The 12517-nt window shown below is 48.4% G+C and overlaps 10 non-coding genes across 10 annotated transcripts; 5 read left to right on the forward strand and 5 right to left on the reverse strand.

Moving 5' to 3' along the window:
* Positions 1–50: 50 nt before the first annotated feature.
* TRNAR-ACG (transfer RNA arginine (anticodon ACG)) lies at positions 51–123 on the reverse strand. The gene has a single exon. It is a non-coding gene; the product is annotated as a tRNA-Arg (tRNA).
* Positions 124–1538: 1415 nt separating this feature from the next.
* TRNAA-AGC (transfer RNA alanine (anticodon AGC)) lies at positions 1539–1611 on the reverse strand. The gene has a single exon. It is a non-coding gene; the product is annotated as a tRNA-Ala (tRNA).
* A 343-nt stretch (positions 1612–1954) lies between these two features.
* TRNAA-AGC (transfer RNA alanine (anticodon AGC)) lies at positions 1955–2027 on the reverse strand. Its single transcript has one exon. It is a non-coding gene; the product is annotated as a tRNA-Ala (tRNA).
* A 728-nt stretch (positions 2028–2755) lies between these two features.
* On the reverse strand, positions 2756–2828 carry TRNAA-AGC (transfer RNA alanine (anticodon AGC)). The gene has a single exon. It is a non-coding gene; the product is annotated as a tRNA-Ala (tRNA).
* Positions 2829–4379: 1551 nt separating this feature from the next.
* On the forward strand, positions 4380–4452 carry TRNAA-AGC (transfer RNA alanine (anticodon AGC)). Its single transcript has one exon. It is a non-coding gene; the product is annotated as a tRNA-Ala (tRNA).
* A 1548-nt stretch (positions 4453–6000) lies between these two features.
* TRNAA-AGC (transfer RNA alanine (anticodon AGC)) lies at positions 6001–6073 on the forward strand. Its single transcript has one exon. It is a non-coding gene; the product is annotated as a tRNA-Ala (tRNA).
* An 811-nt stretch (positions 6074–6884) lies between these two features.
* Positions 6885–6957, forward strand: TRNAA-AGC (transfer RNA alanine (anticodon AGC)). The gene has a single exon. It is a non-coding gene; the product is annotated as a tRNA-Ala (tRNA).
* Positions 6958–8672: 1715 nt separating this feature from the next.
* On the reverse strand, positions 8673–8745 carry TRNAA-AGC (transfer RNA alanine (anticodon AGC)). Its single transcript has one exon. It is a non-coding gene; the product is annotated as a tRNA-Ala (tRNA).
* Positions 8746–9523: 778 nt separating this feature from the next.
* On the forward strand, positions 9524–9596 carry TRNAR-ACG (transfer RNA arginine (anticodon ACG)). Its single transcript has one exon. It is a non-coding gene; the product is annotated as a tRNA-Arg (tRNA).
* Positions 9597–10791: 1195 nt separating this feature from the next.
* Positions 10792–10864, forward strand: TRNAR-ACG (transfer RNA arginine (anticodon ACG)). Its single transcript has one exon. It is a non-coding gene; the product is annotated as a tRNA-Arg (tRNA).
* The last annotated feature ends 1653 nt before the right edge of the window (positions 10865–12517 follow it).

Below are 12517 nucleotides of genomic sequence, written 5' to 3' on the forward strand. Positions count from 1 at the left end.
TTTTTTAATGAAACACAGTGTATATTTAAAAAATGTATATAAAAAATATGCGAGCCTGGCAGGAGTCGAACCTACAATCTTCTGATCCGTAGTCAGACGCGTTATCCATTGCGCCACAGGCCCCACGTGACTCTCAACGCTCCCAGGGACCAACTTAAACCGCCTCCTCCTCCCTGCCACTCCCATCACCATCACCACCCATGGTGATGGCCATCCATCCCTTCGTGTGCCGTTCCGGCCTTCATCGGTGCTACTCGCTAACCGCACTTGCCCCAGCAGTCTGTTCGGGCTACAGGCGGGATCTGTGGCTTTCTATGGTGGCTACGCTGCTGCTGCTGCTGCGAGTGGCTGCCTCCACACAGATTCTAGATTTGAAGCTTTCGTGACTGCAAGGAATCATATTCTTAGGTTTTTTTCCGGTAAAGTCACGTAGGTAAAACATCAAAATTAATGAAAAAATAAAACAAAAAATCACGACGTTTCGGAGGCAACACAAGTCTCCGTCATCAGGTGGGATGCAGCTAATTCGGCTGTGACGGTCCCACCTGATGACGGAGACTTGTGTTGCCTCCGAAACGTCGTGATTTTTTGTTTTATTTTCATTAATTTTGATGTTTTACCTACGTGACTTTACCGAAAAAACCTAAGAATATGCCTCCACACAGATGTCGCTGTGGAACTCCCTTCCTACCACGTGGGTGGGCATAGAGGAGAAGGAGCCGCACCCTGGCTCGCCAGCAGAAGGCGGCACAGCGAAGTGTGGACTAATATCCATCTGTTCCATCTGTACGTGGGGGATAGAGCGTTGCCCCCTCGCTCGCGCACGTGGGTTTTCTCTCCGGGTGCTCTGGCTCCCTCCCACACGTGTAAACTCTCATCATTTGACCGATAACGCCTTCGTATATCGAGGATCGCAGAGCTTGGGGGACAATTGTTGGTGTCATCACCGCGTGGCTGCTGCTGCTGCCTTCCCACTCCTCGTCTGTGGTTCCTCCTGGCGCTTCCAAGTCGTCACCCCTCTCTGTCTCTCTGTCTCGACGGGAGTTCACGTCGATATCAAGTTGTTTGTAAACAGTTCTCATGGACCGTACGAGGGTTATGGTCACGGCCTCATTTCAGCCGAGTTTTGTCAGAGTCGGTGATGGGGGAAACACTCACGCACGCGGCACACAACGTCCAGTATACCAATCGCTGTGAGTGTGCCTCCATGGACAATGGTGCATAAACACAGACAATCACTAAACAATTCAACACATTCCGAGTCAACAATAATAACGCTGTGGCCTTACAAGGAATGACGTCATAGGCGACATTTAGGGCCAATGGACGTTCTTCAAATCACACATTAGTTAAACAGGAGACTTTTAAAAAATATTCTTACCCCAATGGTCTTTACTTGGAAAATCAACTTCGGAATTGCTTTTTTTCAGGCTACATTCTGCTCATAATGCAACACGCGTATTTGTCGAGCTTTCAAAATGTGTGAAAATAAATTGTCCCTATATTTTTATATCGAGTACAGAATAAAAAACACAATGTGGAGGATGCGGGCATCGATCCCGCTACCTCTCGCATGCTAAGCGAGCGCTCTACCATCTGAGCTAATCCCCCGCACGTGAAGCGATGTGCGCGTGGCGCCTTCTCCTTCTGCTCGCCGCTCGTTCACAGAACCACGTGGCGAGGCTCGGGGCGAGATCTCAGCTCCCACCCCTCTCGCGTTCACTCGAGCGCCGCCTATCGCCCAGAGCCGGGCGCTTTCACGCACAGCAAGCCACTCCAGCGGCAAATTTCAATCAAAAATACTTATTTAAAAAAAAACAGGAATCCCAATAAAAAAACGCGGGCGACAAGAGGTGAGTGCATTGCCTAATGAACTCACCAAATGTGAAAATGTAACGAGAACAACCATTTGTGCGTAACGTTTTCTATTTGAATGTAAAAAAAAATTCGCCTGTGGAGGATGCGGGCATCGATCCCGCTACCTCTCGCATGCTAAGCGAGCGCTCTACCATCTGAGCTAATCCCCCAGACACGAGAGAGGGGCGCGTGGGGCCTCTGTCTCCTTCTTCTTGACACGCGGTCGCTCTCAGCCAAACCTGTGGAGGGGGAGAGGCTGGATGGGGGGGGATTGGGGGTAGTGGAGGGGGAGTGGATGGGGGGGGGATTGGAGGGGAGTGGAGGGATTGGGGGGAGGATTGGAGGGATGTGGAGGGATGGAGGGGGAGTGGATGAATGGGGGGGAGGGGGGTGATTGGGGGGGAGTGGAGGGTTTGGGGGGGAGTGGAGGGATGAGGGGGGGAGTGGAGGGATTGGGGGGGGGGGTTGATTGATGGGGCGGTGGAGGGATTGTGGAGTGATTGTGGAGGAGTAGAGGGATGGGGGTGGGGGTAATGGGATTCGTGAATGGACAGACATGTGAATTAGGCGAACTGTCTGATTATGTATTTATTCCTGCTTTTTAACAGGTGAGCTTACAAGCACACACATTTTATGAGTAGCTGAATAAAATAAACCATTATACCATTACTACTACAGTACTATTAAAACAAATCTATACCTCATCTGGTTTGATGGCTGGCTGATGGATAACTTTGTTGTTGTTAGTAGTCGCTACGGGTCGTTGCCATTGAAATAATCACAATACATATTGCCTTGGCATGTTATCATTGCATAATTTTTTTTTACTTTAAGCGCAATGGATTTTCTGCTCGTGAATGTAAAAACGTGGTTTCCTTTTGGAAAAATCTTGTCTGTGTGGAGGATGCGGGCATCGATCCCGCTACCTCTCGCATGCTAAGCGAGCGCTCTACCATCTGAGCTAATCCCCCAGACGTGAAGGGGCCTCCCTCCCGTGCCCTCTATTCACACGCGCCGGTCAATGGGTCAACCTCCTTGCTGTTGCTGATTGCCCCGAGAGCCACTGGCTTCTTTTCAGGGGAGTCCTGCCTGCAGCTGCATTGGGTTTCTATTTTAAGATGGCATGTATGTACCTATGCAATTTGTACTTACATACTTTATTATATTTATATTCATATATTTTCAGTGGCTTGCTTTAATACCACGTCTATATTTTGAACTCCTCTCGTTCTTTGCCCTGGACGTCTGTGAAAAAGAGCTTCATAGCTCATCGGATTCCTCCGGTCTGAATAAAGATTCCCATTCTGAGATAGAGAGCGAGGCACCCATTCAGGGCGGTGGGCAAGGCGGCGGCGTCTGCGATGTCACGACGCGAGGTGGCGCTGGGCAAATCGAGCAGCAGCAGCTCACGGCTTTCGGCAGTGTCAAAGGGATTGCGTCGTGTGGACTTGAGGGTCACGGGGACAGCATTTGAGTGCTTTGTTGTTATGTTTCGTAGTGTTTATAAATGCCTACCGTTGGTAGATAAGTCGGCTTTTACACTTTCACGGGAAGGCCAACATGACGAGGTTTTTCTTCATTAGAACACCACAGATGTCACTAACAACAGCCCCACCTAGTGGACACGAACCGCCACTGGGGGTAACCCCTATGGATCGACAGCTATGAGAAAGTTGCACGGCTCACAAATGCGGTGCTTAAGCGTTCTTAAAGGCAACATGCGGATCAACATTGAGTGCAAATAAAATGAGCGCAAGATGCACCACAAAAGGTGAGGCGCATGTACACGTAGGCTCTGTGTTGTTGATTAAATGTGGCAGTCAAGCGGGGGGAGAGAAGGGAGGGAATTGAGCTGAAAGGGGATTCCAGAAATACGTAGCAGCAACGCAAAATTACGGTAAATCTGGCTGTGACGGTCCCACCTGATGACGGAGACTTGTGTTGCCTCCGAAACGTCGTGATTTATAATTTTATTTCTATTATTAGTTATATTATTTTTACTTTTATTATTTATTTTTCCCTACGTAAATTTACTGAAAAAACCTAAGAGTATGAATCCTTGCAGTCACGAAAGCTTCAAATCTAGAATGACTTTTTTTTTCAAAAATGTAATTCCTCCAACCCTGCTTCCATCTACCCTTCCCTTCATTTCGACTGGAACCACAAGCTGTGGAATCCGATGAGCTATGCAGCTTTTTGCTCACAGTTGTTCAGTCCCTTCCTCTCTCCCACCAAACTCGTCCCCACCCCCATCCCCCCCATTGAGAGCTCTGCGACTCCGAGTTGAGATCTCGCCCCGGGCTCGCCACGTGGTTCTGTGTACACGTGGTTCTGTGTACACGTGGTTCTGTGTACACGTGGTTCTGTGTACACGTGGTTCTGTGTACACGTGGTTCTGTGTACACGTGGTTCTGTGTACACGTGGTTCTGTGTACACGTGGTTCTGTGTACACGTGGTTCTGTGTACACGTGGTGAGCAGAATGAGAAGGGAGAGGCCCCCACGAGCTCTTCTTTCGTGTCTGGGGGATTAGCTCAAATGGTAGAGCGCTCGCTTAGCATGCGAGAGGTAGCGGGATCGATGCCCGCATCCTCCACACAGACAACCTTTTTTATTTAATTTGACCAAAATGTGAATAAACACACTTTGCACGTTCCGAAAGCTCGACAAGCACTTATATTGCACCGTTATTTTGTTGTTCACGAGTGTCACGATTGTGAGCCCGCCTGTGAGCGTGGAGACGTCTCCGTGGTCCCTGCAGACCGAGTCGCTTTGACGCCTCCCTCCTTCCCTCCATCATTCATTCCTCCATTCAAACATTCATCCTTCCATCCATTCCTTCACCCATCACTCACTCCCTACATCCCTTGCTTCACACATCCCTCCTTCCATAACTTCTCCCCTCCTTTCACACGTTCCTCCTTACCTCCATCCCTTCCTTAATATTTTCATCGCTTCCTAAGGTCAAATCTCCCACCGTACTTGTCCATCCATTCATTCCACAATTCCTTCCTGCCATCTCCTACATCCCTCGCTCGCTCCATCCCTCCACTCCTCCCTTCATCTCCACCGCTCGGGAGAGCCGTGCGGGCTGGACACGTGGTCTGTAACGCAGTGCTGTTGAGGAAGCAGCGGGGGTTGGTGGACCACACGCAGATGTTGTGAAACTTCTTTCCCGAGGGCGTCAAGGAAGCACCGTACCCTGACTCGCCAGGAGAGGGCGCGCCAGCCAATGTCAACTCCATCTATTGCCGGGTGTTGCGATTTCCTCCCACCTCTATAAACAATCATCGGCTGAAAACATCTTCATGTTGCAAAGATCTGGCTGCCTTCCCGCTTGTCTGTGTTTTATTCTTGTACTGGGAGTCGTCCTCTCTCTCTCTCTTCGAGAGCGAGCCACGACTGTGCAGTGGCGCGGTGTTCGAAGTTGTCATTACTATCACGCTAAGCCTCCGACTGAAGGTGTTTGCCACTATTTGGACACACATGTAGGATGGACAACAGGATAATTAAACGTGGTCTTTTTTCGTAAAAATGGAAGTAATCAGCAAGAGAGGAAGACCTAACAGAGAATGGGTTGACGGCGACGTAAGAGATTGGTGCCACAAATATGCGGCACTACTTCAGCATATTGGCACGAGACAGAGGGGTGTGGAGACGAATCACGAAATCTGCCGTGGATTCCTCCTGCGGGCTCCCTGCTGCCCGTGTGCTCGTGATGGACTCCTCGCGGTGCTCGTGATGGACTCCTCGCGGTGCTCGCGCCGTGCCCAGCAGAGGGCGCCACGCGGTCACTCCAAACCTCCTCTCGCGTCCCCTCTATGATTAATTATAATTCATTCTGCCATCCTTCCCTCCATCCTTAACTCCTCGCTCACTTCACATCTCCCTTCATGAATTAATCACACCCTTCACACATTCCTCCTTCCCGCCATCCCTTACTCTCTTCTCTATCTCTTAACTCCACTCATTCTTCCCTGCCAACTGATACCTTTCCTTCCCTCCACCCGCATCCCTCCCTCGAATTTCGAGCTCTGCAACCCCGAGTTGAGATCTCGCCTCGAGATCACCACGTGGCTGTCTGAGTGCGAACGCGTGGCAGGAAGCAGGAGAAGACAGCGACCCCACGCGCTCCCTCATGTCTGGGGGATTAGCTCAGATGGTAGAGCGCTCGCTTAGCATGTGAGAGGTAGCGGGATCGATGCCCGCATCCTCCAAACAGACAATATTTTTCAAAAATGAAACCACGTTTTTGCATTCACGAGAAGAAAACCCATTGCGCTTAAAGTAATAAAACATGTTTTATTCAATAATAACATGCCAAGGCAATATGTATTGTGATTATTTCAATGGCAATGACCCACAGCGACTATTAACAACAGAGTTATCTTCGGGGTGGACAAGAGCCCCGCCAGCAGCCAGCCATCAAACCAGATGAGGCATAGATTTGTTTTAATAATACTGTAGTAGTAATGGTATTATAATGGTTGATTTTATTCAGCTACTAATAAAATGTGTGTACTTGTAAGCCCACCTGTTAAACAGCGGTAATAAATATATAATCAGACAGTTCGCCGAAGTCACATGTTTGCCTATTCACGTAAAACAAATATATATTGTTTTACGAATCCCATTACCCCCTCCCATCCCATCCCTCTACTCCTCCACAATCCCTCCACCGCCCCATCAATCAACTCCCCCTCCATCCCTCCACTCCCCCCCAATCCCTACACTACCCCCCCATCCATCCACTCCCACTCCATCCCTCCACTCCTCCCCAATCCCTCCACCGCCCCATCAATCAACTCCTCCTCCATCCCTCCACTCCCCCCAATCCTTCCACTACCCCCCCATCTATCCACTCACCCCCAATCCCTCCACCCCCCCCCCATCCACTCCTCCCCAATCCCTCAACTCCTCCACAATCCCTCTCCCCCCATCCATCCTCTCCCCCTCCACAGGTTTGGCTGAGAGCGACCGCGTGTCAAGAAGGAGACAGAGGCTCCCACGCGTCCCTCTCTCGTGTCTGGGGGATTAGCTCAGATGGTAGAGCGCTCGCTTAGCATGCGAGAGGTAGCGGGATCGATGCCCGCATCCTCCATAGTTTTATTTTTCTTATCACATTAATATATTATATATGTTAAAGTATTTGATATTTCATCGCATGCACGTGTTTCAACTATGATTGCTTGTTCTACAATACTTAATTTATCGTTGGATGTCAAATTGTCAAGGGGCGGAAATTTTAAACGACTGTGTAAGCACACGGTTGAGTAGTCATTGCAAGAGAGCGAGAGATATTGTGAAATGTGAGTGACAAATCAAATCGAAAACACAATCGTCAAATCGATTACCGATGGGTCGTCTGCGGCAGCTGCTCACCACGCACTGAATGCCACTTACCACGTGGTACGGGTTGTTGTCGCAGCCAATGTTGTTATTGTTAGGCAAGAAGGTCAGTAACATGCGGCTCTTTCAGGACTGCCTTGTGACGATATTCCAGACCCACCGTCTCGCATTCACCACAGCGCATTGCGGCTCTTGAAGTATTGAGGTGGGTTTTTTCGTACCGAATTCGAACAAAAAATGTCTCGTGTTGTTGTTTCGGTTTGCCGACCCCTGGGCTCAGCCCCCGGCCACAGACACGTGGACAATAATACAGACACGTGGACAATAATACAGACACGTGGACAATAATACAGACACGTGGACAATAATACAGACACGTGGACAATAATACAGACACGTGGCGAGTTGGTGAACTTTACAAAACGAGATGTTCCATCTCAAGGAGCAATCATCCAAACTTGATTTTAAGCTTTCGTGACTGCAGGATTTTTTTGTTTTTTTGGTAAAGTCACGTAGAAAGAAAATTAAATAATTGAATTTAAATACAATAATTGTATTTTATTTCTATTAAATAATTTCATTTAAATTAAATAATTTTCTATTCTTTCTACGTGACTTTACCGAAAAAACCAAAGAGCAATCATCCATTCTTTGGTTTTTTCGGTAAAGTCACGTATAAAAATAAAATAATAAATTAAATAATAGCATACGACGTTTCGATTGCAACACAAGCAATCATCATCAGGTATAATGAAATAGCGACATAGAATATAATCAGAAAACTATAGACAGACATATAAGCAGACAGATATCACCAAGATACATAGAGAGAGCAACCCAGGTACAGAGAGAGGTGATCGTCTCTGTGGGGTGGCCTTAAATAGACAGAGGGGGGCGGAGGCAGAGAGAGGGAGGGGGTAGGGAAAACATTTACAGAATGAAAATTTCCAAAAAAACCTCCCCTGGTGTCTACAAACTCAACACATTCGTCAATGCCACTCACGCGTCTCCTGAACAGCAATATGACAAGTGATAGGCGCTTTGTCACAGAACATACACGCGACATCGCCCCTGTTCCATTATTAAATGTCGCCACGTGTTCAGGAGCTCGCTGTGAACGTCTGCTGCTGGCCACGACGAGCGAAGATTCAACAATCTGAGTTTGTTTTTGCACTGGAGGAGGAATCCGATGAGCGATAAAGCTCTTTGATCACAGATGTCCAGCGGTGTCGTTGCTTTATCCTGACAATGGTGGCGCCGCCTATCGCCCACAGTCGGTCACGGCGCCTCCACGAACAGCAAAACGTTTCTCGTCACATCTCTAACGTCTTAACAGGGACTTAAAAACAGCAAAATCGAGGGCGACAAGAGGTCAGTGTTTTTCCAAGCTGGTTCACCAATGTGAAAATGTCACGAACAATAATGCTGGGCGTTACATTAAAATTTTAATTTAAAAAAATTCGCCTGTGGAGGATGCGGGCATCGATCCCGCTACCTCTCGCATGCTAAGCGAGCGCTCTACCATCTGAGCTAATCCCCCTCGGCGTGGGAGATGCCGCCTCGAGTCCCTTATCTAGGCCACCCTCAGGGCGCATTCTCTCACCAGGGTCCCCGACCCATCGGAGCCTTTCTTTAATCGGGGTGCCCCCTTTGAATAATCAAAGGAACCCGTACCTCTCTCTCTTAATCTCACCCATTTACCCACCCACTCAACTCTCACTCAATCACTCACCCAACAAGAACCACCATTCTCAACTCAGTGGCGTAGACGTCACCATGACGCTTGTGCCAGGCCTAGTGCACCCCTGATAACAACAACAGCAACGCTCAATTCAACAAACACTGCTTACTCCATCATCCCGCTACGACCGTGACGATAGTGCTGCTTGTTGCTGGCCGCTCTGGCTATGAGAGCCCTAATTCTAGATTTGAAGCTTTCGTGACTGCAAGGATTCAGTAAAGTCAAGTAATAAAAAAAATATTATTTTATTTTTAAACATTAAAAATAAAAATATTTTCCCCCTATTACTATTTATATTATTTTTATTACTCTTAGGTTCTTTCGGCAAATGCACGTAGGTAAAATAAATAAATAATATGTTGATTTCTGTTAGCTTTATTATTTATATAAGTATTCCATAAAAAAAGATTTATATAAATATTGATACTTGTTTTATTATTGTTTCTGTTATTATTTTCTACCTCCGTGACTTTACCGAAAAACACAGAGTCTGAGAGCCCTGCCCTGCTGACGATGCTGGGAGGAGTGGCGGCCATGCCGCGGTTTAAGTTCCCCTCGGGGATGTGAGAGTCACGTGGGGCCTGTGGCGCAATGGATAACGCGTCTGACTACGGATCAGAAGATTGTAGGTTCGACTCCTGCCAGGCTCGCATATTTTTTTCATTTTTTTCTATTTTTTAATTCAATAAATTGTGCAGCTATTAAAAAGACTTAACGAAGCATAAATATTAATGAGGCTTTATTTCGTCGTATTTTGTGTTCTTGTAAGTCAAGATTACTACTTTGTTGTTGTGTGCTCTGAAGGGTTCTTGCCCGAAACGTCGCCTATCACACTTTTCCCTTTTAAGCCGCACAGTGGAGGCTCGTGAAGGACGCCGCCGCTGCTGCTGCTGCTGGGCAGTTGGAGGAGGCAGTCGCCCTCCAACAACAACGCAAGGCAGAGGAGCGACGCTCACAACAACGAGCGGGAAGCGGCAGGCCGCTAAAACGCAGCGAGTTGGCGCAGGAGAGGGCACAGGTGGTGCATCTGCCGATCATCCCTAAGCCAGGCGACTCGTGGGCACCTGGGGTCTGTCCCCGTGACCTCCTGCCAGCAGGGAGCCTGCCACACTTCACGTGGCGGCCTCGGGGTGCACCTAGCCTGGCACAGCAAGCGCCGGTGGCGAATGGCGGCTGTTGTGTTCGTGCCACGTTGTCTCCGTGTCTGTTAAGAGAGAGTTCACGTATTTGGTGTAGCCCTGTGAGCCATTCGGCTCTTGAATCGGGTGCAACTGCAACAAACAAAAAACATGAACAAGAAAACATCTTAAAGTGACTAAGTGCAAACAGAAAATCCAAGAAAAGACAGCACAATATTGCAGAAAAAGCACCGTACACCAACACTGTGTGCAAAAATCCCAGTGGGATGCAAGTCAAACAACAACAACAACCACAAGACAACTTAGATTAAGGCCATCAGTCTAACTCTGTACTACAACAAACAAACATGGCCAAACCAAAATACTTTTCGAAAATCACCAAAATAAAGCCTTAAAAGCAATGAAAGAGAGAGCGCTAAGTGTGGAGGCGATTACAATCACCCACGTTTTAATGTGAATGTAATTTTACGACGTTATCGCTTTTATTGTTCAGTTTTTATTTTAAAGAAGTTATGTAATTGTGGAATGCTTTGATGTTGTCTACCGGTCGTGATCTTCAACGTCGAATTCACGCGTTCGTGTTGAACGCAAGCTGGGGTCAGGATACAAACTTGGGTGCCCCAAACTCCACGGATCAAATCTGCCACCCTGAGTCCGATGACTGCTCTCCGCTACTAATGGGGCTCAGCGTTAGTGCGTCAGGACGGGGCCTGTGGCGCAATGGATAACGCGTCTGACTACGGATCAGAAGATTGTAGGTTCGACTCCTGCCAGGCTCGAATATTTTTTAGTGTCAAATCTTTTTTTGTTCGTGGTCAACTTCTCCTCATACTGTTACTTGCCGTTGACTATTTATTTTATACTCTAACTACAATTGTTGGGAGAGCGGAGGGCGCATTTGATGAATGTGTGGGGTTTTGGTGCGTGCGTGTGCGTGGCGGTGGAGGTTTTGATTGTTGAGTGTCAACCACCCGTGGGTCGGTTGGCTGGTCCGATGTGTAGGAGGGTGGCGCTGCCCACCCACCCCCCTCGTGTACCCTACCGGCCTTCATAGGTGCTCGCTAACAGCACTTGCCACAACATTATGTTAAGGCTAGACGGGGGATCTTTGTCTGTGAGCTCTCGCGTTGATGTTAATTTTGTTGGGGGTTCACTGCCTCCTACTGGCCGCGTTGAGTCAGTGCAGACACAAACACTCCCACAAGGACAACTCACGTGGTTGGTCAATGATGATTAGAACACTGGACAATAATTATCCACATCGATCTCCGGGCGCGGCAGTTAATCCAATGGGGTAGGTTCCTTAAATTGTACCCCTCCCCCACCTGCTCCACGTGCCCCCCACATTAGACCCCACACCCCACTCCCCGCAGTAGAAATGGGCACCGCCGCATGTCGCCAATCGGAAGAATCTCGTGCCGTGGGGTAAAGTGTGGGGAACGTTCCACCTCTTCGGGGACGTCTGGCCAACGTGGGAATTGGAGGCCAAAATATCCTCTGGCGAATGCCCTTTCGCAGCAAGCACGCGATTCGATAAAAAGTCACGATTCGATTTTTTGTATCAAATAATCGTTCACCCGCTCAACACACACCCACCCACCTACACACACTCAACCACTCACAGACCCACTTACTCAACCACTCGCCCAACCACCCACCCAACCACCCACCCACCCAACCACTCACCCACTCACCCACCCACCCAACCACCCACCGCACTGGGGTTAGAATAGTGGCACAGTGGTTAGCGCACTCCGCTAAGACTCCGGCGAGGCAAGTTCGAATCCACGGCTGTCATCAGTGACCAGCGTGGTGAAGTATGACCAACAACAACCCGCCATTCGCCACGTAACTAGCTTCTTCGGCGACATCACTACGGCGCTTGTGCCAGGCTAGGTGCACCTTGAGGTCACCACGTGCTCGCTGACAGGTAGTAGTCACAGGAGAGGTGCAAGGTGCCATGGGCTAACCGACATCGGGCACACACAACCACTGTGACCCCGATGGCGTGGGGAGTGTATGGAGTAATGCGAGAGCCCCGCTGTTTAATCATGCATGAGCGTACGTGTATATTTCAGTGTACGCTCATTGCTAGCTATGTATTATTAGCCATTAAAATTTAAATATATATATTTTAGTGATATCGATGGTACCCTTTTCGCCAGCATTTTGGCAGTAACAATGGGCTTTACCCTTTCCGCCAAGAATACAGTAGGCGTGAAGATGGTCAAACACCGAATAGACATTTATTTCAAGGCATCTGCATTAACCACAAAGCATTGTGGTAAAATATGCAAACGTGTAATAATCTGTGCAATTATTTTGTATTACTGTAATTGGCCTACACCAGATATGAGCAATGCCAGAAGGTGAACAGGACAATGCACAGAGACACGCTTTGACAATGTATGCTTGGTACTTGACATTGATTG

This window comes from Lethenteron reissneri, chromosome 19 (genome assembly GCF_015708825.2).
Source record: "Lethenteron reissneri isolate LAM-NWPU_2019-01 chromosome 19, ASM1570882v1, whole genome shotgun sequence".
Classification (NCBI taxonomy): Eukaryota; Metazoa; Chordata; class Hyperoartia; order Petromyzontiformes; family Petromyzontidae; genus Lethenteron; species Lethenteron reissneri.